The sequence below is a fragment of the Xyrauchen texanus genome, chromosome 23 (genome assembly GCF_025860055.1).
Source record: "Xyrauchen texanus isolate HMW12.3.18 chromosome 23, RBS_HiC_50CHRs, whole genome shotgun sequence".
NCBI classification, from domain to species: Eukaryota; Metazoa; Chordata; class Actinopteri; order Cypriniformes; family Catostomidae; genus Xyrauchen; species Xyrauchen texanus.
The window spans coordinates 10508990-10535638 of NC_068298.1; the positions used below are offsets into that span (position 1 = coordinate 10508990).

At 39.2% G+C, this 26649-nt stretch overlaps 1 pseudogene; it reads left to right on the forward strand.

Moving 5' to 3' along the window:
* Positions 1 to 792: 792 nt before the first annotated feature.
* On the forward strand, positions 793 to 21746 carry LOC127663276 (solute carrier family 4 member 11-like; annotated as a pseudogene).
* The last annotated feature ends 4903 nt before the right edge of the window (positions 21747 to 26649 follow it).

Sequence of the window (26649 nt, forward strand, 5' to 3'; positions counted from 1 at the left end):
CATGATTGAACACTTGACAGCATTTGTTTCTCATTATCTTAAAAAACCTTTTGTTCTTAAGATTTATGCTCAAATACTTGAAAAATTGTTTTGTATATAAATATATATTGTGCCAACAATAGGTTGCAGAGTGCTAAACCAACTAATCAGGGATGAGTGCCAATATACTGTGACCATTGCAAAAGACACAATCCATTTCATAGAACCATTATTCCTGTCAACACCACAGGACAGCACAGTCAGCAACAGGAAGTCAAAGAGTCTACTAACAGGAAGTCTAGTGAGGCAGACCAGAGGAGTAAAGATCACAACAAGCTGTTCATTGTGAGATTGTGGTTGTAGCATTGTCAGCAAATCCTGCTTTATGTGAGGGCTATGGGAACAAATTGGTTTGACTCTCAGAGATAGATTCCTAGCATAATTTGTTGGTATGTCTTATATGACAGATAAAAATGATCTATATGGATATTGTTACTTTGACCGCTGATATAATGTAAAAACAAAAAAAGCCATCACTAACTGCTTTTGATGCAATGAATAGAAGATATAACTAATAAAGTACAGTGCATGTGACTTCACATGTAATCATGTTGATTTATATATTAACTTCTGTCATGACCATGTAAAGCTGCTTAACCTGGTAACTCTTGCACAATACATGCAAGGATATCAGAAAGTGATGTGACATAACTATCCAAAAATCCAAAGTGTGGTTATTGTTTGGAATTACATTACTAGCATAAGTTAATTTGCCCAGAACAGTAATGTGACTGCTAAAACTTTATAGCTACAATGGCACACATTGTTGAACGTAAGAATGAATATACTCTAAGACTTACAGTATATGAAGTCTTGCATTCAACAATGTGTGCCATTGTAGCTATAAAGTTAGGGTTACAGTGTAAGTGCTTTAACAAAAATTCCAAATTCACATTTCTGCCTTACACCCTCTGGAAAGCCTTGCCCGCATAGACTTAATCATTTCATAAACAAAGGCACTTTCTATTCTGCATGCATGACACATATGCTGTTAATAGAGCTTAACTTGTATTGAACCCAGAACATTTCTTAATGGAATCTGTAAGTTCACTCATAGATGCTCTTGTCACATTCAGTGTGTACAACCAACCATTACAGGACTCTGCTTGTCATGGGCTGATGAGGCTCTGAGGTGAGATTGACTTCAAAATCTTTCTTCTAATCTCAGGTGTCACACTGCCAGTATGTACCGCAGATCCATCCACCAGGGAGGGATTTTCTCAAAATATTCTCTGTCACGTTCATAGTATCCATCTCAAAAGAAAAGGCCCGGATTCCCACAATTCTGTAGTTGACCTGATTATTTATTTATTATTTAGCCAACATTCCAGTAGCAACAAATGGTATTTTGTCATAAAGATATTACCGAATCAATTTGTCCAGGCCAGCAGGGCTTCAAAGGCAGTGATCTGTCCTAAGGCTGATGCTACAGTGTTAAGGAGGTGCCTCTGGTGTGAGGACAGTTATAGCAAAGCAAGTTGTCTGCTAAATTATAGATGGGGGGATGGTGATTGTGGGGCTGGGGACATTGGAGATAGCAACACCATGTTCTAAGAATATCCTACAGCTCGTAATAAGATTTTGTTCTCTTTTTTGTGTGTGAGGAAAATTACCTTTTTATTTCATCCACCCTGAAGAAAATACATGGTCTTAAGCCTTCAATGCATGATGCTATCAGGGCTGGTGTAAATTAGATGAATTTCAAAGATGAGAAATTTCCATTAAATCCTAGTCGCTTTGATGGCATGGAATAAGTATGTGCTGCTAAGGCTATGGGAAAAGTCAGGATCCTGAATTCATAATGGGGACTCAAGATTCATAGGGTTATATCTGCTCTTCACTCCATTGACCCTCTGGAGTGCCATTATAAGGCTCATTTACAACTTTTCCTTTGGTTTATTACTGGTCAATTCTTCAAAGAGTAGTTGCAGGGAAAACACTAACAAAAAAATACTTACCATTTTTTTTTTGGACATGAACCATGACCAGGGGCGAAAATGTAATCAAAATGTTGGGGGGGACAATAAACATAACAATTCTCAAGAGCAATTTTTGAAGGGGACACCAAGGTTTATTTTGTTGTTGCACCATTTGCATTTGTATTATTTTATTTCTTAAACAATAATTTTAAGAATATATCACTATATTATTTACAATACACATATTTTAATGATATTTTGGGGGGGACAACCCTCAGATGGGTCCTGACCCCCCCCCGACCCCCCCCCCAGGATTTACCCCTATCACCATGACACATCATAATGATAATCATTCAGTACCATTGTATATGACAAAGTATCCTTGGATTACCATTTGATTGCATCACTGTACTGCTCTGAAACGCAACAGTCTGGTTCCAGATGTAAAAATCCCATAAATTTTCTCCATATGGGGAGAACATTTTGAACAAATACGTATAAACCTTTGAAGACAGGCCTACCGTGAGCTCCGAGGTTGTTAATTGATGGCATACGCTTCTGTTGAAGGCATCAGTCCATGTTATTTCATCTTCATTTAAAAAATTGTTTTTTATTTATTATACTCTCAAACTACCACTTGCAGTATATCTGAATATTTTGCAATAGAATAGAAAATATTGTTCACATACTTATAATCAACAAATGTAATAAATAATTGTATATTTCCCCATAGGTTTACGTTTGAGTATGTCATTTGCAATGCTTTTATGGTATTGTTGCTCATTCCCTCATTAAAGACGTTACGTACACAGTCTTGTACCTTTGTCATTTTGTCTGATTTTCAAATACTTTTTTGCTTCTAATTAAAGTTTGCAATGTTGTGATTCACCTCAGATGAGGTTGGTTTGGTTCATGGCTTATGAAGGATTTTATAAAATCCAGATGGAAAAAATACTTCCGGAAACAAGATTGCTGAAAAAGTGGCACTGTTTCACTTTATAATTATAATTTATAAGGGCGCAACACAATCATATGGATCTTGTTAGTGAAATGTTTTCTCTGAATATTATAGAGCATTTTTCTCCAAACATGAAGTTGTCGTTCCTCCTTTTCTGACCACAGACATCAATTTCACTCATACCTCAATACGACTCATTTGTAGAAGAATGTTTTGTTTAAATGGTCAATTAAGACCTCTTTTTCCCCCCACAGAATCTCCATCATTTGACTGGAAAACACAAAAGGCATATTCCTAAAATGTCATATAATCAATCATTTTCTTCCATGGAACACATAATAAGCAGATGGAGGTGGATGAGGATTGAAACTGCCAAGCTCCAAAAAAGCACCACAAACGTACTGTTTACATCTACATTCCAAGTCTTCTTTAGCCTTACGATACATGTGTGAGTAACAGACTGAAATTCAAGTTGTTATTCACTGAAAGTCTGTTCCTACATGCATCTAATTAAGCTATTCTAAATACATTTCAAAATGGAATTCCACTAGCAAGTTTTTGTTAACTGAAAGACACACAAAAGGGACATGTTGGGCTGGTGAAAACCATTACATACTATATGAAAAAACATCATGACTACATAAGCATAATTAAAAAAAATATATAATGGTCTCAAAATAGATACGGTAAAAAGAGGTGCATCATCTCGCTCTCCAAATAAGCGCCCTGTTATGTCACGGTACAGAACTCCTCTGTTGCACAAGTAAAACTCGGTGACGGAGGAGACTGGTAAATATTGTGATGTTCCCTGCTGCAGTCACCGATTCTCGATGTCATCGCTGCGTGTCATGTTAAGAGTGACGCAAAAGACCATTTGAAATCCGAATTGAGCAGCCAGAGTGTCCGAACTGAGATGCATTTAAAAAGATCAGATTTCAATCTCATTTGAAACCACCTCCCGATGTGGTTTGTATCAGATTTGGAAAAATCATATTTCATGTGTTTTTTTGCTGTCCAGACTATCAAAATGGCACTTTTCCACTGCACGTTATGGTTCGACTCGACTCGACTCGACTCAGCTCACTTACTTTTCTGAGCTTGCATTTCCACTGCAGTTTAGTGCCGCCTCAACAAGGGTGGGATTATAGGCTGATTGTAATAGTTGCGGCACCTATACTGCCATGACATCATCTTAAATGCAACACAAACATTACTGACCATAAACAATAACACGAACACTAGCTGTTAGCTACTAGCTCATTGTGCTGCATAAAGCAGTTGTTGCACGGTGATTTTACACATGTGTAACAGTTAAATTGGCCTGGATGTTTTAGAAGCAAGCTTTGCAGTAGTACAGAGTTAAAGTAACAAAATGTACCATCCTCCATTGTGGACTCCAATAACGCTGTGGCAGAGTCCAGGGCACTCGCACTCCCATTGCCATAGAGAGCGTCCATTTGGTCGAACCACTTCCACTTTGTTCTCTTTGAACCACTCCAGCTGTTGTGGTCCTTGATGGTTCTGTAGTCACTTTTATAATTTTTTTTACTTTTCCCTACACTGTTGGTAGGTCTGGTGGTAGCCGTGTGTGGCAAACCGCTGAGACACTTCCTGAAAGACATTTTGTTTTGTGCCGTTTTGTTCATCGCTAACGAGAGGAACGTCTGCACCTTGATTATTTACCATGGTGTGGTTTTGGCACAGCCATTTCTTTTTACAATTCGAAAATTGCGTGAACAAATGATACTGCTATCGCTGTTGCTAACTTTAAAACTAGCGGGTTGATGTCCTCTCCGGGAACCAGCACCTTATCGTGGTGGAGAGGTTTGTGTGCCCTTATGATCCTGAGGGTTGTGTTGTCTGGAGCCATGTGCTCCTGGTAGGGTCTCCCAAGGCAAAGTTGTCTCAGGTGAAGGGCCAGACTAAGAATGGTTCACAAATGACTCATGGATAAAACGGCAAGAGGAGGAGTTACCCTGCCCGGAGGAAGCCCGGGGCCCCCGTCTGGAGCCAGGCCCAGATGGAGGGCTCGTCGGCGAGCGCCTGGTGGCCGGGCTTGTCACGGAGCCCGGCCGGGCACAGCCCGAAGAAGTGACGTGGAACCCCCCTCTACATCCCTTGGGCCCACCACCCATTGGAGGAACTGCAGGAGTCGGGTGCGCTGTCATATGGGCGGCAGTGAAGGCCGTGGGCCACGACGGACCAGACCCAGGCAGCAAAGGCTTGCTCTGGGGACGTGGAATGTCACCTCACTGGGGGGGAAGGAGCCGGAACTAGTGAGGGAGGTGGAGCGTTACCAGTTGGATCTGGTGGGGCTTACATCGACGCACTGTTTTGGCTCTGGATCCGTACTCCTGGATAGGGGATGGACTCTATTCTTCTCTGGAGTTTCCCAGGGTGTGAGGCGACGGGCGGGTGTGGGGATACTCACGAGTCCCCGGCTGAGCGCCACTACGTTGGTGTTTACCCCGGTGGACGAGAGGGTCGCCTCCCTACGCCTACGGGTTGTGGGGGGGAAAACGCTGACCGTTGTCTGTGCATATGCACCGAACAGCAGTTCAGAGTATTCGGCCTTCTTGGAGACCCTGAATGAAGTCCTGAATAGGGCCCCAGTAGGGGACTCCATAGTGATGCTGGGTGACTTCAACGCACACGTGGGAAATGACAGGGACACCTGGAAAGGCGTGATTGGGAGGAACGGCCTCCCTGATCTGAACTCAAGTGGATGTTTGTTATTAGACTTCTGTGCTAGTCATGGATTATCTATAACAAACACCATGTTCGAACATAAGGATGCTCATAAGTGTACGTGGTACCAGAGCACCCTAGGCCGAAGGTCGATGATCGATTTTGTAATCGTGTCCTCGGATCTGAGGCCATATGTTTTGGACACTCGGGTAAAGAGAGGGGCAGAGCTGTCAACCGTTCACCATCTGGTGGTGAGTTGGGTCAGGGGGTGGGGAAAGACTCTGGACAGACCTGGGAAGCCCAAGCGAGTAGTGCGGGTGAACTGGGAACATTTGGAGGAGGTCCCTGTCCGCGAGATCTTCAACTCACACCTCCGGCGGAGCTTTTCAGGCATCCCTGCGGAGGTTGGGGACATTGAACCGGAGTGGGCAATGTTCAAAGCTTCCATTGCCGAGCCGCGGTGGAAAGCTGCATCCTCAAGGTTTTAGGTGCCGCAAGGGGTGGTAACCCTCGAACACCGTGGTGGACACTGGTGGTCAGGAAGCCGTCCGACTGAAGAAAGAGGCCTTCCGGGATTTGTTGTCCCGGAGGTCTCCGGAGGCAGTTGCAAGGTACCGACAGGCCCGAAGGGCTGCGGCCTCGGCCGTGAGGGAGGCAAAGCAGTGGGTGTGGAAAAGTTCGGAGAAGCCATGGAGAAGGACTTTCGGTCCGCACCAAAGTGCTTCTGGAAAACCGTCCGCCACCTTAGGAGGGGAAACGGGAACCATTCAAGCTGTATACAGCAAAGATGGGACGCTGTTGACCTCAACTGAGGAGGTTATTGGGCGGTGGAAGGAACACTTTGAAGAACTCCTAAATCCCAACACGCCCTCTATGGTAGAGGCAGAGCCGGAGGATGATGGGGATCAGATTCTATTTCCCTGGGGAGGTCACTGAGGTAGTCAAACAACTCCAGCAGTGGCAAAGCCCCGGGATTGATGAGATCCGACCAGAAATGCTGAAAGCTTTGGATGTGGAGGGGTGTCATGGATGACACGCCTCTTCAACATTAGCGTGGAAATCTGGGACAGTGCCTAAGGAGTGGCAGAACGGGGTGGTGGTTCCCTCTTCAAAAAGGGGGATCAGAGAGTGTGTGCCAACTACAGGGGTATCACACTTCTCAGCCTCCCTGGTAAAGTTTACTCCAAGGTGCTGGAGAGGAGGGTTCGGCCGATTGTCGAACCTCGGATTGAAGAGGAACAATGCGGTTTTCGCCCTGGCCGTGGAACGACGGACCAGATCTTTACTCTGCAAGGATCCTGGAGGGGCCTGGGAGTATGCCCATCCGGCCTACATGTGTTTTGTGGATCTGGAGAAGGCGATGACCGGCCCCCGGAGATACTGTGGGAGGTGCTGCGGAGTACGGGGTGGGGGAACCCTTCTTAGGGCGTATCCAATCCCTGTACGCCCAAAGCGAGAGCTGTGTCCGGGTCCTCGCACGAAGTCAAGTTCATTCCATGTGGGGTTGGTCTCCGCCAAGGCTGCGCTTTGTCACCAATCCTGTTTGTGATATTCATGGACAGGATATCGAGGCGTAGTCGGGGTGGGGAAGGTGTGCGGTTCGGTGGGCTGGGGATCTCATCGCTGCTTTTTGCAGATGATGTTGTCTTCATGTCATCATCGGTCCGTGACCTTCAGCTCTCACTGGATCGCTTGGCAGTCGAAGTGTGAAGCAGCTGGGATGAGGATTAGCACCTCTAAATCTGAGGCCATGGTTCTCAGCAGGAAACCGATGGAGTGCGTACTCCAGGTAGGGAATGAGGTTTTGCCCCAAGTGAAGGAGTTCAAGTACCTCGGGTCTTGTTCACGAATGAGGGGACAATGGAGTGGGAGGTTGGCCGGAGAATCGGGCAGCGGGGCGGTATTGCACTCGCTCTATCGCACCGTTGTCACGTAAAAGAGAGCTGAGCCGAAGGCAAAGCTCTTGATCTACCGGTCAATTTTTGTTCCTACCCTCACCTATGGTCATGAAGGTTGGGTCATGACCGAAAGAACTAGGTCGCGAAAGTACAAGCGGCCTAAATGGGCTTCCTCAGAAGGGTGGCGGGCTTCTCCCTTAGAGATAGGGTGAGGAGCTCAGTCATCCGTGAGGAGCTCGAGTAGAGCCGCTGCTCCTTTGCACTGAAAGGAGTCAGTTGAGGTGGTTTGGGCATCTGGTAAGGATGCCCCTGGCCGCCTCCCTAGGGAGGTGTTTCAGGCACGCCCAGCTGGAAGGAGGCCTCGGGAAGACCCAGGACTAGGTGGAGAGATTACATCTCCACACTGGCCTGGGAACGCCTCGGGGTCCCCCAGTCAGAGTTGGTTAATGTGGCTCGGGATAGGGAAGTTTGGGGCCCCCTGCTGGAGCAGCTGCCCCCGCGACCCGACTTCGGATAAGCGGTTGAAGATGGATGGATGGATGGGTTGATATCCCGTGTCACAAATCCAGTGACAACGGTAGTGATGACTCTCTCTGACCAGTCGGTGATCTGCAGGGTTTTGACATCACATTTAGTATCGGCTCGGCTCGCTTGGAACCTCGACCGAGGTGGAACTAAAAAAAGTAACAGGTACCAGGTACTATCCACAATGGAAAACCCCCAGAAAGCGAGCAGAGTCCAGTCGAGCTGTACCGTGGAGTGGAAAAGGCCCCAAAAAACTAATCTGGATACAATCTGGATATACAAAAAAATCTGATTTTTAGTGGCAGTCTGAAAAAGGCCTGAGAATTCTAGCAGTGCATCAACTACACAACACAACCAACAGCAGTTTCTCTTCCTCCTCCACACTATGAATGCCTTTCAAAAATTCTGTGTGTTCGCATTCAGCCTTAGAAACAATCAATATTGTTTTTATATTTTGGTTGGGTTTACTGCACTGGGGAAACAGACTGTGCCAAGTTGGATGACTGTGACTGTGGTGTCAGGGTTTAGGGACCACAGCACACTTTTGATGTGTCTGTGCTGCAAAGTCAGAGGCTCTTTGACTATTTTTAACCAGGGAGACATAATACAGGGTGCTCAGGGCTATTGGATAATGAAAGAAAACACATCATCTGGGAGTCCTAGCTCAGTGTTCTGTCCTTCAAAAACACACATCCATGTAACAGCACAAAGGTTTTAACAATTTATCATTGTTGTTCTCTTTACCTCTCCTCTCTGCCTATTAATAGACACAGATGCCTTGGGACTTGGCCTCCTAAATACATCAAGAAGAGTAATCTTTTCTTACTAAAGCTGTTTTACAATTTGCACCTGTAATTGAATTAATATGTTACAGTCAGTTAAACTTCACGTTCTTCATGTGGTAACATCTAAATAAAATAGTTTATTTGAGTCATAAATATTATTTAACATCACAGAATCAACCTGAATACATTAGGTTACACCTACAAAACTAATTTTAGAAAAAGTAGAATTACTGTAGCTCCTTAAGGTAACAATTGGAGGTCACTACTTTTTACAGTGTAGTTTCAATTTGAAGCATTGAAGGCTCTTCACATTACAGCTGAATACAGAGACCCTATGAGGATGTACTCAATGGAAGACCCCATTGTCTTTAAAAACAGGGAAAAAAAATGTATAGTCTTTTTCTATCACTTTTTCTCTGTTTCTGTTTAAGTTCACTTGCTGACTGAGACCATTCAAGGTGTGACAGCAACAGCCACGGGAGTGCATTACCAGCAATGCTGGCTTTGTGTGCTGTATGTAAAAAAAAAAAAAATAAATAAATAAATATATATATATATATATATATATATATATATATATATATATATATATATATATATATTTAATATATAATATAAATATAATGCAGATGTTTAGAGCAGGGATGGACTGGGAAGAGAAATCGGCCTGGATTTGAAATACAAACAGGCCCAAAAGTTGTTGAGTTTAGTTGCCCTTGGAGGTGTTGTTCGGCCGTTCAGGCCCGTTTCTTCACGGCCCTAAAGCCAGTCCACCCCTGATTTAGAGTGAATTCAGGTAATAAGGGCCACTTGTTTACAGCCAGCTTAAAGGGATAGTTCACCCAAAATTAACTAAACACAAAAGAAGATATTTTGTCAAAATCTATTGTGAATAAGAACCTTGATCTTTTTCACTTAAACTAGTGATCGTATCACTCCATAAGACATGTTGGAACCACTCGAGTCTTGAGTATGGATGACTTTTATGCTGCCTTTATGTTCTTATTGGAGCCTGGGAATTTTGGACCCCATTGACTTATATTGTAATGACAAAAACACATCATACTGTATTTCCTTGAAAATATCTTAGTTTGGGTTCTGCAGAAGTAAATGATGAAAGAATCCTCTTTTTTGGGTAAACTATCCCTTTAACGTCAAACAGTGGCCTTGTTTTCAGTAACTGTATTCACCCTAAATATTGATTCCATTCACCGGATATGCTATTGACATACTGGCATATCTATAAGTATCTATTTAACACAGTTTAATTATAATCAAATAAGAACCACTCAAATATATTACTTTACACAGTGTTTATATTAAATGTAATTAAACATTTTGTTTTAATTAAAATATGTATTATGCATTTACAATGTTTTAGGTACATGTTTAAACTTAAAAGGGATAGTTCAAAAGGAAATGTAAGGCAAAACGTTAGCCTTAGTCACCATTTACATTTGTCAAGCAGGCAAGTTTATTGGCCGAAAACCTCTTAATAATCAAATATTGGCTGATTAATCAGCCAAGCCAATGTATCTATTATGAATCATTTGTCTTTTCTGCTGAGATATCATCTTCCTGCAATAAATTATACAGTGCTGCATGGCTGATGAAGAGACACAATACGTGTAAATACCATAAAATAATTTGACTGTGTGCCCTTCTGTATTCAGCTGTAATGTGAAGAGCCTTCAGCGACGCTGTGTTTGTATTGCGCGTCTGGAGCGGTCACAGAATTGGGGTGTTAACATTTTGGATGTCCGCTATGTTATCCTAATCCTAGCCCCACCACGAATATTAAGCACTTCCTTTCACCCACCAATTAACACCCTGTTCACCACAGTCAAAAGCTCAAGATGTGCAATTGTTTCAAACAAAGTTAATTCTTACACTTTACTTGAAATAGAGGCTTATGTACGTCACAATCTTTAGTGTTGATTCTAGCATGTAGCAATCTGACATGATATGCGATTTAAGTTTTACAGTAATCACTATACTGACCAGTGTCCTGTGTTTTTATTTTCTTGTGTATTACCCCTTCAGAAAAGTACAAAGACTGCCATAGAGCTTGGCCGCAAATTTGCCACTTTGTTCTCAGATATCTCATTTTGACAGAAACTCCTGGAAACTAAGACCCAGGAGGATTTTACCAAGAGCTGATGATTCAAAGGCAGCAACTCTCCACCACCATCCAGAAGCCATCGGTGGAGGAAGAGACTGACCCACACAGTAACAAACCACTCAAGGTTTGAAGCAGAGAGAGACTCTGGGCATTTTAACGGAATCGAAAAGAAATTTTCTGCTTAGTTTGCCTATTAAATTCATGTAAATTTTTCCCTGTGGGTTATGAAGCACACTCATCACCCAGAGACCACCGTTACATTACATTCTAACACCTCCAGCAAATCCCCCCAAGAAAAATCACCCAGGAGATCCACTTTAAGAGACAGTTTTGTGAGATACAACTAAGATTACTGATGATCCCAGACACCCAGATTTTTTGTAGTAATGATGAGTTATTTCATAGTGCATTAGCGACTCTACAAGTGTTAGCATTTCATGAGTGCTGTGGTTTTATTCATTATAAAGAACACAAAACAAAACAATATTGAACATGTTTTTTTTTTAAACATCATATCTCCTTTTGTGCTCAGGTGAAAGATTTCCTCAGCGTTGGCCGTGGAATTTATGAAGACCTTGCCGGAGGCTTCCATTGTACCTGTCCGACTTCACAGATGGTGTGTGTCTGTTCACTCTAAGGCCCTTCTTGACTTGGCTATTACTAAAAATAATGGAATTCTCTCCATTGCTCAGAATGAAGTGTTTGTTGCAGTGTGCAGGGACTAACAGATCTTTATTGAAGTATACAACTACAGCCATCTTCCTCTACATCACTATCCTGCTGCCAGTGATTTCGTTTGGCTCTCTGAATGATGAGAGCACACGAAGAGAGATAGGCCTGTGGTATTTATGTGCATATAGTTGTTTCCTGTGTCAGTGAAGTCCTTTTATTAAACAGATAGTTCCAACTCTAAATTTTGATTTGTTAAGCCATGTCTGGTGCCCTTTATATACGTATACCTGTGACGCACTTCATCAATGTTGCATCAAGTTGTTACATTGGCAACTGTGAACAGCCTACAGTTCAAACTAAGTGCATACAACTACTGAAATGTGTATTATATAGAATATGTGTAAGTTTTCATCCCAAAGGATACTTTGTTCAGACATGAATGCTAGGCGTCTGCATACAGGTAAATACAAAGATTTATTTTGAAGAATATCTCAGCTCTGTTGGTCCATACAATGCAAGTGAATGGTAGCGAGAACTTTGAAGCTCCAAAAAGGACATAAAGGCAGCATTAAAGTAATCCATGCGACTCCAGAGGTTAAATCCATGTCTTCAGAAGTGATATGGGATTATCCCGATTATATGGGAATTGGGGGGAAGTGAAAGTTAAAGTGAAAATGAAGATTTGTAGTAAAAAAAAAAGGACTTAAATATTGATGTACAGTATTTCTTACTCACATCTATATGATCGCTTTTGAAGACATGGATTTAACCACATTAGTCATGTGTATTTCTTATGCTGCCTTTATGTGCTTTCGGAGCTTCACAATACTGATCACCATTCATTTGCATTCAATGGACCTATAGAGCTAAAATATTCTCCTAAAAACATTTGTTTGTTTCTGCAGAAGAGACACATCTGCGATGGCATGATAGAAAATTATGAGAATTTTCATTTTTGGGTGAAATATCCCTTTAAGGAATATAAAGACATCTTTATAGTTCTAAACTGCTGAAGAGAAATAGTCCAGCATCTCTTAGTAGTCGTAGCGTGCATGCGCCAACCTCCTGTCCACAGTCAAATTAAGTATACTTTTAAAGGCTGAGCAATAAGCGTTTGCATAAAGACCAAAGTATATCAGGCTTTAGGCTACATTTCCCTGTTGGGAAACCCAGCTAAAACCAGTTTCTGTTGGAAGCTGGCCTAGATGGTTGATTTACCAACATGATTACACAGGAAAAATGTATATGCTGCTTCTGCAATTGACCACAATCTGCCAAAATGTAAGTGCCATTCCCCATCAGACATTGACATAAATTCAAGTTCTCCTTTTCCCATGGAGCTACAGATCAAACTCTGTGACACTATTTCTGGTCCCTAAACCATGGTGAGCCTGATTCATAGGTTATTTTTGTCCTGCTCTAAAATTCAAATTATACTCCACTGACTGTATATTGTATATAAAGTATGCATTCCTGTTGACGTTTAATACATCATTAACAACTAAAAATACAACTCACCCTGTGTATATTTCACCTCAACGACACTTCTAGCTTCGTCCACTGGGGGCAGTGGTTCGAATTTCAGTAGTCACAGAGACAGATTTCAGCAGCAGAACTTTTGTCCTCCTGTTGCTAAATTCACTGTGTGGTCAGTCTGGATCGGCTGGACTACCATCTGGTAGACCATCTTTGTCATGCAAATTAGAGCTGGTAAACCACCTTGCACCAATAACAAACCAGCTGCCATGTAAAAAAAAAAAAAAAAAGAAAAAAAGAAAAGAAAAAAAAGACAAACAATCAAAAAACAGCTTGACCTCTTTAAGGTGTTTGGTTTAACATGTTTTTTCTAGCAGGGCATTCATGTGATAATGTGATAGATGGGCATTCTGAGGCCCATTTAATATAATTAAGATGGTTTATTTGTATCTCTGCAGATGTACAGAAAACCATCATTGGTCAGAGCATTGGAGGAGTGATCTACTCTTTATTAGCTGGGTCTCCTCTGGTTATTCCTCTCACCACCGCACCTCTTGCCATATTTATTAGTGGTACTGTACCATACTTATATGAAGAAAGTTCAGTTCACTGACTCTTTCAGAGCTGTTTTCAGTTCTTGTACAGTTTTTATTTAGTTTGTATACTACAGGGATCAGAGGCATCTGTGATGACTATGACCTTGATTTTCCTGCATTTTATTCCTGCATTGGCCTCTGGAACAGCTTGTTCCTCATACTGGGGGAATCTTCAATGTCAGCCTGTTTATGAAGCTCTTTAAATGGTCAGTGAAATGGTATGCGTGTATATATTTGTACGCAAACACACACATACAATGCGAGAAGAAAGAGAGCATGGAGTGGCACTATGAAACTAGCACAGTTTGCCGGTTATTATACAAATAAATAAATTGATAGCAATAAAGTATTCTATAGAACCATAATAATAAATATCTGTCTATGGCATGCAATTCTTTTTGAAACATTTTCAGGCAGACGCCACATCCTGAAATATCTCAGACATTTGTTCTTTAGACACTGTCTGTACCATCAACATCCATCATAAATATGTGCACTGTTGTATTTTGGATAATAATCTCTGCTGGAGGCATGCCTTGAGTTTGTTGTTTTGTCTTGGTTTGTGCACTTTTGCTTTGATAAAAGTGAAGATCAGTTGATTAATGTGTTCCAATCTGTATGTCCTCTCAGCTCCACAGAAGAAGTGATCGCTTTGTTCATCTCCATCGCCTTTGTGGGTGATGCAATGAAAGGCACCATAAATAGTAAGTTCAGAGCTCTGATATGTAAAAGAACCAGAGGCTTTGCTGGAACAGATATTCAAACTCAAGCCATCTTGTTTTATCTAGGTAATAAATTATTAATGAAGATTTAACGGGGTAGAAATGAGAAGAGAGATATGGAGAGAATAAAACAATGTTGATGAACATTTTCCATGTGTGACACGGTTTAAATATTAAAAGAGTAGTTCACCCAGAAATTAAAATTGATGAAATCATTCACTCACCCTCAAGGTGTTCCAAGCCCATATTTTTTCTTCTTCAATGGAACACAAAATGAGGTGTTTTGCAGAATGTTTAAGGTTCTCTTTTCCATGCCATGAAAGTGAATGTCAAGCTGTCAAGCTCCAAAAATTACAAAAATGGATCATATGACTTTATTGTTGTCTTGTGTTTTCAAAAGGCATGGAACATAGTGTTTACATATAGTCTCCCCCATTTTTGAAAATGTATAGGTCCAGTCCCTTTCACTTTCACAATGTGAAAAAGAAAAGCAAGAACATACAAACATCTTTTAAATTTGTTTTTTTTCAGCAGTTGCTTTTATACAAAGTGATGTCCTTTAGTGTCCTATTGGAAGAAAAAGGTACTTTTTGTTTGGAACAACATGAGGATGAGTAAATGTTGACATAATGGAGTGCTGGTGGTGTGATGGACTAAGGACATAACTGGTAATCAGAAGGACGCTGGTTTGAGCCCCACAGCCACCACCATTGTGTCCTTGAGCAAGGCACTTAACTCCAGGTTGCTCCGGGGGGATTGTCCCTGTAATAAGGGCTCTGTAAGTCGCTTTGGATAAAAGCATCTGCCAAATGCATAAATGTAATTGTAAATGTAAATATAATTTTATGGCGTTGTAGGATATTTGGTATGCAACATTTAGGAGGGAACTTAACGTGCCCTCATTCTCACACCATTATATGTAAGGATATTTGGCATGCTAAATTTAGAAGGGAATTTAGGGTCTTGAAATATGTGAGCTATGGACTAAATTAAACTGTCCTTATTGTACCATATTAGGTAATGAAATGTATAATGGAATTAGTCATGTTCGACACCCATTATAAATTAGATAACAAACAACTAGATTATTTGTCTTAATAGATTCTCCACCATTGAAACGTCTCGTTGTATCCGCTCACAATTTCTACTGTGAGGAATTAGCTTGAATAAGTGAATTATGATTAATTCACTTATTGGAGTGATATTATTCTGTTGGCTTATTGAAAATAATATCACACGTATTTAGGTACAGCTTTGAAGTCAAATCTTTCAGAAACAGGGATGAGATTATTTATTAAAATATACCACAGTCAAGTCATCCTTGAAAACTGACAAACTTTATTACTATTCTAAACATAAATCTAATCTAACATATATATACATGAGACAGATTGGTGAAAAGAGTGACAGAATGTGAAATAAATGATCAGTACAGTGAAAATTAAGCTTTCTCGGGACGTCGAGTCCTGAGCTTCCTTGGACCTCACATGGCTTGGACCTGGCCGTCAGCGGAGCGACCAGACGAAGCATGTGCAGGCAGCAGAGAGGCAGTGCGAAGAGCCAAGAGCCTCAAGATCAGAAGAGAAGAGAGAAGAGAGGAGTGTTCCTGTTCGGAAATATTTGAACTGAAATTGGCCGCATCAATTGGCCGCATCATCCCTTCAACATCTCAATTATAATAAAGAATGCATTTGTAAGAATTTATCATTTACTCAGTTCTCTACTTCTACATTCCTCAACTCTATATATCTCTTTCCTCACAGTATTTCATAAGTATTATCATGGCCTTATACTAGTCATTGGAAGCACAGAGGTTCTGCATCATCTGGGCGTAATACTTCAGACAGTAAACAGAACAGAGAATGCAGGCATGCCACTGCCTGCAACAATCATTTTGTGCACCAGGGAGCGCCCTATTCTCTACCTACTGCTAATGCTTTGGACAGTATGGCTGGGATATGTCCTCTTCCTCATTAAGAGAAGGTAATTGTATATTGTTTAATTGTAAACTTTATTAGTTGCTATTGCTTTATAAATTCTTCTAACCTGCTTTAGTTCATGACTGTTCTAAATTAGTTGCAAATAATACAGAATGCTTTGTCTTTACAATAATAATAATAATAATAATAAAAAAAGTTAATTATAGTCATTCTATACAAAATAATGGAGAATGAGGAAAACTTTAAAAAAAATGTACACAGAATCAATCTAAAAAGGTTCAAATAGATATTGTCCACTGTAAATCTGAATGTTTGACATTTTCTATTTTGTTGGTTAAATTTTTTGACAGCCCATTCCTGCATGCTAATGTGAGGGATGTGGTGTCAGACTGTGCATTGCCTGTGGTCATCTTCTCTCATATCAAACCCTAAACGCATTCACATTTGATTGTTTTGAACACACTTTCCCCTAATTGTGTAGTTTTTTCCCCTTATTGGCATCATTATCTGAAACACACTCTGAGTAATGTTTAATTTCATCATGTTATAATGCTGAATTTAGTAAAACTTTGATTTATTTTCTATTCAATTTAAGCTGCATCTAGATCCTGCTCTCCTGACTTCCTTCAAACGTTACAAATACATTTACATTAGCTTGACAATCAATTAAGCAAATAATCCATGGTTTTACTGTGGTAACCTTAGTTTAACCATAGTATCTGTAAAACCATATTACCCACAAAATTAATCATAGTTACAGCAGTTATGGTTAATACAATATTATTACAGTAAAACCATGGTTTCCACCATTATTACTTTAGTAAAACCATACTATAGAATGGTTAGTAACCATATGTAGAGCGGAGGAGGCTGGAACAACGCACGCCCGGTCCCCAATCAGCCTAATGGGGGCGTGTGAGGGATAAAGGCGGCCGGTGAGGACAGTTCGAGAGAGAGAGAGAGAGAATTACAGGCAGCTGCTCTGTGTGTTTATGTTTGTGTGTTTTTGGTTCAGTTTATTATTAAACTATTATTTATATTGCCAAGCCGGTTCTTGCCTCCTCCTTTCCCTTAACCCCCTTACATCACACCTTACTAAACATAACCATACAATAGCAACTATATATACTATATATAGTATGGTTAATTTTCGAAACGGTTCAAGAAATAGGGTGACAACCTTAAACTGAACATAAATTTGTACTTAATATCCACTAATAGAAATAGAAAACAATCTATTTTAAATAACTGAATAGAAATATAGTTATAAACAGCAGCAATTAACTATTTCACTTAAAAAAAGAAGGCAAAGTCCCTTTTAACACTATGCGAGGCTCAAGTGAATCAGTGAATAATTTATTTTAACTTGTTAATTAACATGAAGTTAGTAGCATTGCTGCTGATTATTACTCCCCAGCACTGACATTTACACACTTTCAACTTGCTGCTTCAAGACCCATCACGCCGGGTTTAACGTCATTGGTTCTCATGTGTTTCATAACCAAACACTGTTAATATATCAAATCTGACATGATGTGCCTTAAAGCACCAGGTTTGAATGTGCATAAGGACAAATGAGATTTGAGAGCTATGGCAGAGAGTAAGTAAATGACAGATAATTTTTGGGTGAACTATGGGTGAACTTATTATTCTTTCAATATGCTGATCCACAGTTCCAGTATTCAACTACCAGAATGGAACCGTATTCATTGTGGCACCATTTAACCAGCTCACAGGGATGAACATATTACAGTAAGTGCATGTGGTCTTGGCTATCTCTTCGCCTTGCTCATCTTCATTGACAAGAACATTGTGGTATTCCTCACCAATGCCCCAGAGAACAGGTATACATCCAGAGCATCCCAACAACCTTAAGAAAAATGATTAAGATTTAAGCAGTTGCGTCATATTATGGTAAGATGCCATACATTTGTCTGCAGAGATAACTCAATTCCATTTGATGACTGGAAGTTTGTTTTATACCTTCTCAACTTGCTAACATTTCCACTTGTTTGATTTTGCATTGTTTTTTTTTTGAAGATCAGTGGGCCATCACACACGCTGTCAGTTCAGTCAGTGTAGACAGGCATGGGAGGAGGTGAGAGTCGGCATGTAATCTTTGTGTGTGTGTGGTGAGTGTGTGTGTGTGTGTGTGTGTGTGTATTTCAGACTACAGAGGGGAACAGCGTATCACTGGGACCTTATGCTCTCTGGATTCATCAACATCCTCATGTCCGTGCTATGGTTACCATGGATGCACGCCGCTTTCCCACACTCCATGCTGCATGTGCGTCAGCTGGCGCGGGTGGAGCAGTGAGTGGAGAGAGGCCACCTCTATGAAACGTGAGAGCAACCACCTACATACAATTTCAGAGGACATGATACTCATAGAAGTTGGAATATTCTGGTTTCAATACAAGTTAGGCTCAATCGACCGCATTTGTGGCATGATGTTGATTATCACAAACATTTGTTTTGACTCATCTCTCTTTTTCTTAAAAAATAAATTCAAAATTGATGTTAGAGTGAGTTAATTACAATGGAAGTGAATGGGGCCAGAAATGTCAAGCTTATAATTTGATAAAAGCACTTACATTTATTCGTCTGTTAAAACGTGTGTATTATTTGAGCTGAAAAGCTTAACTTGTGTTGAATCCAGAATATTCCTTCAAATATTAATAGCACATATACTACATATTAAAAGTTTATTAAAGTTATTGAGGAACACATTAATGGGATAGTCACCCTCATGTCATTCCAAATCTGAATGCCTTTCTTTCTTTTGTGGATTGCCAGTAGAGAGAATGTCTGACATGCTTTCTTATGTACAGTAAAAGTGGATGGGGACCAGGAGCTCTCAAGCTCAAAAAAGGACACAAAGCACCATGATAAAAGTAGTTGTTTCGTTTCATGCAGTATATTTCATGTCTTCCAAAGCCTTCTGAAGCTTTATGTAAGACTTGAAATGTTAATTGTTATTCATATTCATTGATAATCTCACTTGACAGTCGTGGTTACCATACACATTCTATGGAAATTAAGTACTTGGACATTCTGCTTTAAGTAATTCTCTTTGTGTAAGGAAGAAAGAAAGTCATACGGGTTTAAATAGACATGGGGGTGAATTAAAATTTTTGTGCAAACTTTTGCTTTAAGTGTGATTAATGAAATTTGTTAAGCACGGTCTTATGTGTACCTGCAGGATAGTTAGTGTGAAGGAGACACGACTCACATCGCTGGCTGCGAACATCCTTATTGACTTGTCAGTCTTCTTACAGCCAGTGGCTTTGCAGTGGATACCAAAACCTGTACCCGTTGGCCTCTTCCTGTACATCGCTCTTACATCTATTGATGGAAACCAGATGTCCGTCTGGCCCTTCTACTCAAAGAAAAAGTGAGAGGCTTTGACATTGTTCACACAGCACAAAAATCTGATTGTTTTTTTTAAATCTGGTCTTTAGGACTGATTGTCCACACTGTCATTTTGCAAGTGATGAATCAGATCAGTTTGTTCAGACAGTGTAGTCAATGTAGTAGTTACTTAGAGGGATAGTTTACCCGAAAATGCTAATTCTGTCATAATTTACTCTCATGTTGATCTTAACCATTCTGTTGAACACAAAATTAGATGTTAAGCTGTTTGTTAATCTCAGACACCATTGACTTTTATTGCTTTTTTTCCGCACAATGAAATTAATGGTGACAGAGTCTGTCATTCTGCCACATCTCCTTGCATGTTTTGCGCAATAGAGTCATGCAGATTTGGAACAATATGAGGGTGAGGAAATGATGACAGAACTGAAATTTTAAAGTAAAGAAAGAGTAAATCGAAACCGTTGCTTCTGCTCATGTTGATCAAGAAATAGTACATTAGACAACATAAATACAAGCATTACAGTATGAAGGAAATTTACAAAATCTGATCTGACTGTTCGGACTAAAACTCATTTCCAAAAATCTATATTTTAATAAAATTTCAAACCACCCATGAATTTGATTCAGAACAGGTTTGCAACAATTTGATTTAATGTGTTTTATTGCTGTTTAAACTACGAAAAACTAAATGTAGTCAGATTTTGCTATCTATCTAAACAAGGCTTTAGACTAGCAAACCAAATGTAAATGTTTCCATGATGTAGTATTACAGGTTTAATATGAAGCACTCTTTTAAACAATACACAATGAATCTGTCAGTGATAATTCATATAACCAATCTCAACTCTCTATTCCCAAGATATCATATCCACCCACCCACTACATCCGCAGAGTGCCACAGAGGAATGTGCACTACTTCACAGACCTGCAGATTGTTCAGTTGATCGTTCTCTGTACGTTTGTTATGTACCCTCTGCCATACAAGATGATCTTCCCTTTACTCATGATCATGCTCATTCCAATAAGGTATGCAGAAGCCATTATGTTAGGGTTGAGGAATCCTTATTATAGTTACAATATTTTGGCAAATGTGGGAAATTGGATGCATTAAAAACGAAGAAGCCAATCAGTTGTATACTGTACCTGTGTGTGATGTGTTGATAATTTCATTCTTTATCAAGTGTCTAAATAAATTTTTTAAGGCACAGGGCAGTTTGCATATATTTCAACAAAGAAGAAAAATAGGCAAAATAGCAATAATTTGTTATGACATGTTTTCTTCTTCGCAGGAACTACTTGCTGCCGAAAATCATTGAAGCAAAGTACTTGGACATAATTGATTCTCAACCTATGTAAATATTCTATTTACAAAATCAAGAAAAAGACTTTAAAGTAACACAAATAACCTGCTTCCAAAATGTGCATTTCTGTATAGTATCTTTGTCTGACACTATTCATTAGGCAAGGCTTTGAGAGATACGTTTATCCAGGGGAGACTGTTTGGCACTGTACATTTTGTAACATGCACACTGGAGCCGATGGGGAACAACGATTGCATAGGTAAAATCTGTGTTAAAGGGATAGTTCACCCAAAAATTATAATAATTATGTCATCATTTAATCACCCTCATGTTATTTTAAGCTTGTATGACCTTTGTTCGGAACACAACATGAGATGTAAGAATGTTAGCCTCAGTCACCATTTACTTACATTGTATGGAAAAAAATGCAATGTAAGTAAATGGTGAATGAGATTGACATCCTGCCATGTTATGTTAACATCTCCTTTTATGTTCCATTCATGGAAGAAAGAAAATCAAGTTTTGAACAACATGAGAATGAGTAAATGATGACAGATTTTCATTTTTGAAAAATGTACAGGTGCAAATGACTTTGACAATTTCTAGCTTTGATGTTTACTTTCAATATCTGTTATGAATAAATATTTTCAACAATGGCCCCTGTCAATCACCCTTTTTACCTACAATTTATATACTCATAGAAAGTGCCTTCCTCTTCCCCCCTTGATTCTCTCCAGTCTCTCTCCAGTCCTCATTGTTAACTCACAGCATGTATATGCCCCTGGGAAATGTAGTGTGCAATATTATCATTTTATTTTGTTATCTGAAACAGCATAGGATTATTTGGTTAATGCAATACAGAGGATCAAAAGAAAATCTCGACACATGATTACAGTTCACACAGAGTTTACCATTCATTCTCGCTCATTACCGTATTCAAAAATGTCTTTAAGGTTTACTAAATGGCATTTTAACCCAGTGATACATGGACAGATTTTTAAAAGCCAGTTTAAACCATTCGGGGTGTGATGTTACATCCAAACCACAATGGGTGATTATGGATTTTTGACCCTTATTCATAATTTTACTTGTCAATCCTCTAAATTTGTCATTGTGTTTTTTTTTTTTTTTTTTTATGACAATATACATTTCAATAGCTAATAAAAGTGAAGCATCTGAAGTACAGGAAGTGAAGTGAAGTGAAGTACCTCTGGAATTTTTACCACTGTCTTCTAATTGGACACAAACTTGTCACTGTCAAAATACAAAATTTTCGAGGGAAAATGGATTGGGAATTATTATATTCTTATTTTAAAGTAAAAATAACTTTTTACTTTTTTCGATTTTTCGTCATTTACGTTTACATTTCTTGCAACGACCGCAGTAAAATGATACGTTCATTTAGAAACCGGATGTTTTCTCCCGATGTCCGATAGATGTCGCTGTGCGCCATGTATGTCACATCTAAACGGCACCCATATAACGTGTAATTTGACCCTAGTGAAACAAACATATTATTAACTAATAGTAACAACTTCTTAAAGATGTAAACAGTGTGTCAGCGTGCAGGCTTACATATTTGCAACACACTGATAATAGTAGAATGTAACCAATATCACTAAATGAAAAGTTTTTTGCTATTTATTTAAAACATATCCATTCAAAATCTCTTCTTTGGCTTCCAAAACAAGGGAAGCCATTGTGTATTTGTCCTCAGAATCCTCTGTACTGCATTACAACCTGAGTGTTGATTTTTAGAATGGCTCAAAAGATGCGGCATGATGATTGTGATTCATCTGAAAGTTGTGTATCCTAGCAACACATGAATAAAGGCTCACCACTGGTGAGTATGAGCTCGAAAGAGTCAAGAGGGCTTTAAAACACCCTTGCGGTTATATTGTGACAAGACAAAGAAGAATAAGTAGCAGGTGTTTTGTGTCAGAATATAAGTACAGGGCCTATAGTCTTAAGACTCAAACATACTTCACGTAAGTACACAAGTACGCAAGCTGGATTCCATGCGTCACTGTGTAGTGAAATGTGTCAGCGCTCAATACATAACCTAACGCAAGTATGCGCTCCATTCCCTGTAATTTGCGCAAGGGGCGCTGATTTTCTGTTTTCAGTCAACAACTGTCACAGGGGAGCAGCAATTTGAGTAGAGTCTTGCTAAAAATGTTAGATTATACAAAAATATTTACAACCCTTCGTCCCCTCTCCATTAGATTAAAACAGATATTGAAAGTATGCAGACACATGCACTTCGCAAACACATGGCCAACGCGTGGTCCCGTTGTACATACATTTACAAATTGTAAAAAAATGTAAGTAATAATAAAGTTACTCATTTGATCCAAAGAAATATAAAAAAATTAATGTATTAGAGATATTGGTATATTGGTATCGATATCGGCGATATTGGCCTAAAAGTACATGGTATCGGATTGAAAAGAAAATAAGTGGTATTGCCCATCCCTAATGTAAACGCGATACTGAAAGCTGATTGGCTTGAATGGTTACCTCTGGTAATGATTGGTTATAAACACGGAAGGAGGGAAAGGAGATCAAATCCATTTGGCCTTTTTTTTATGCTTTTTGAACTAAAGCAGCTTATGTTGTGACATTTGAATATCTATTTTGATCATGGTCAGTTTACTAATGAGAGTAGTAATTGAAACACTTGTCTACTGTGCATGAAAGACAAATAAATAGAAAAACATATTTTTGCATTAAAGGCATCTGTATGTTAGTAAGTAAACTGTTTAAAACAACGGTCATTTTGAAAACATTTTCGCAGAGGCTGAGCCTCCCTTGCCTCCTCTGATGAGCCGCCGCTGACTTTAAACGGTTTCGATATTCAGATTGATAGAAGGATAGGTCACTTCAAAATGTTTACTTATTAAAACAATTGAAAAATGGTGTGGACAGACCCATAAAAAAGTTCGGAGTGCATAGACCTTAAGAATTTAGAAGCTCTGGTTAAAAACCATGAAATGTTGTATTTACAGTTGGCAAAAATATTGATGTCTATTATTTAAAAAATTATGATTTTTTCTTTTTTTGTGTGTAAGCCTAAACATGAAAACTCTTGTGCTTAAGACACAGCTGTGCTAGAGATGGCTCAGGATAATCAACTACTTGTCCAACAACCGAACAGTGAGTTTAATGTTTTTTTTATTTCTACCAGTAGTGCTTTTTCACCACTTCAACCAAACTGTAAATAGCGATTTCAATCATGACTTAAATTGCTTTCTTTGAGCAATCAATGTTACATTTATGCATAGTTTGAGGTTTATTATTTTTAAGGTGTTGTGGAGAGAAAGAACAGTACTTTTCTGGAAAATGTTGCTGACTCTTTATGGTGTGGTGCATGGGCGTTGCTTGCATTGGATTTGGTGAGGGGCTAGCTTAGGTGTTCACGGTCTGTCAGGAGGGAGTAGGTTCCCCCTGGATGTTCTGTGTCGGTCTGGGGGAACCTATGAATGATCAGTAGCTTGGCAGAATACATCAAGGCAACAAATGACTGATTAACCTAGTGATGCATGTACAGGTCTTTAAAAGTCATTTCTATCCTGAGCGCAATATTCCAAGTTTTCTGAGGACATACGATAGGTGCGTCCCAGACCACACACCTCTTCTACTATTCTACATAATATTGTCATGTAAGTAGGGTGAGTAGTATGTAAACACAGAAAATGCAACAAAATGAAGTGTACTATAAGTACACAGGGGTGGAAAGAGTACTGAAAATTAAAAAGACATCTTAAAAAATGTAGTTTGAGTAGAGTAAAAGTACCTGTCCCAAAAACTAATCAAGTAAGAGCAAAAGAGAAGCTCATTTAAAAGTACTCATGAGTAGTGAGTATTGAGTACTGAGTTGCGAAATCTATGCCGCTTTATAATAAAACTCTATGCTGCAATTTAAAAATGTTACACACATACAGTAATTTACATTCCCGTTTATGACTGTTTGCTGTGAAACTATGAAACTGTAAGCACTACATTAATCTGATGGAAAAAATAAATGAAAGGGCGACATGACTACAGAAATGAAAATGAAAAAGTTATTTTCAATCTCAATGTATGAAACAATTACATTAAAATCAGTTTATGTGTAGGGTCTAAATTTTCCTTAATGCCGACAGAGCATTATTGTTGTGCATAAAACATGTTCAAACAATGCAAGGAATGCAATTTCTTTAATGAAAATCTACTAAAAAGCAGGGTAACTTGGTGTGTTATGTGTTAGGGGTTGGTAGTGGTTTGGTACAGGTTTGGTACAGGGGCCACATCAGGCTTCAAAGGAATAATTCACACTAAAATTTTCTTCAGCATAACTCAAATTAAGATTTTTAGAAGAATATCTCAGCTCTTTTGATCCAGACAATGCAAGTGAATGGGTGCGAAAATGTTGAAGCTCCAAAAATCACAAATCAGCATAAAAGTAGCCTAATTCTCCAGTGTGACTCCAGTGGTTAAATCCATGTGTTCAGAAGAGATATGATAGGTTGGATGAGAAACAGATCACTATTTAAGTACATTTTTACTGTAAATTCTTTTACAGTAAATCTCTGCTTTGTCAATCTCCACTTTAACTTTCACATTCTTCTTTTGTTTTTGGTAATTCACATTCTTCATGCATATCAACGTCTACTGGGCAGGGAGAAAGATTTCTAATTAAATATTGACCTGTTTTTCATCCACACCTATCATATCACTTCTGAAGACATGGATTTCACCACTGGAGTCATATTGATTACTTTTCTGCTACATTTATGTGCTTTTTGGAGCATCAAAATGTTGGTATCCATTCACTTCTATGGGCCTACAGAGCTGAAACATTCTTCTAAAAGTCTTAATTTGTGTTCTGCAGAAGAAAGAACGCCATAGACATCTGGGATGGCATTCGGGTGAGTAAATAAGAGAATTAAACTTTTTGAGTGAACTGTTTCTTTAAGTAGCACATGGGGGGCATTTGGACATTGGGGGACATTGTCCTCCTTTTGTGATACAATGTTCCATATTGATTTAGTTCTTGTATCTTTTCAGTCCAGAAATAGTTGTGTTCTCAATCTAATGCATGATGCACAATTTTCTGAAGTTTGTGACTGTAAAATCTATTAAATTAACACATTCATTTTGCAGTCCATATATTTCCTATTAATTACCCCTAATTTGAAATTCTTTTTTTTTTTTTCTCTTCAGTTTTACTGTCCTGATGTCAGTACTGTTTTTCATTTGATTTTCTCTTTGGCTTAAAAATCTCTAGAGCTAAATGAGTGCAAAAATTGTTCATTCCCCCTCAAATGAATGAAGAAGCGTGAAACAGCCATCGATTTTATAGTATTCATCATTGTAGCTTGTGGCAATCAATAATTTCAGAAATGTCCACATTGGTCTCATTTTTATTCTGTGCTCATAATTTAGTCTACAATGATAAATGGCTGCAGTTGTGGGAATTCTGGCATAGTTTTGCTTCATGTATCGTAATATACTTTTCCCCTCCAAACAAACTGTGCTGTTACATTGTATTTCCAGATCACAGTTGCTTTTAAGACCCACTTAGTGATTTAGGCCTCATGAATAGATGTAGCACAATACAGAAAGAGATGGGCATGACCCAGATTTAAAAA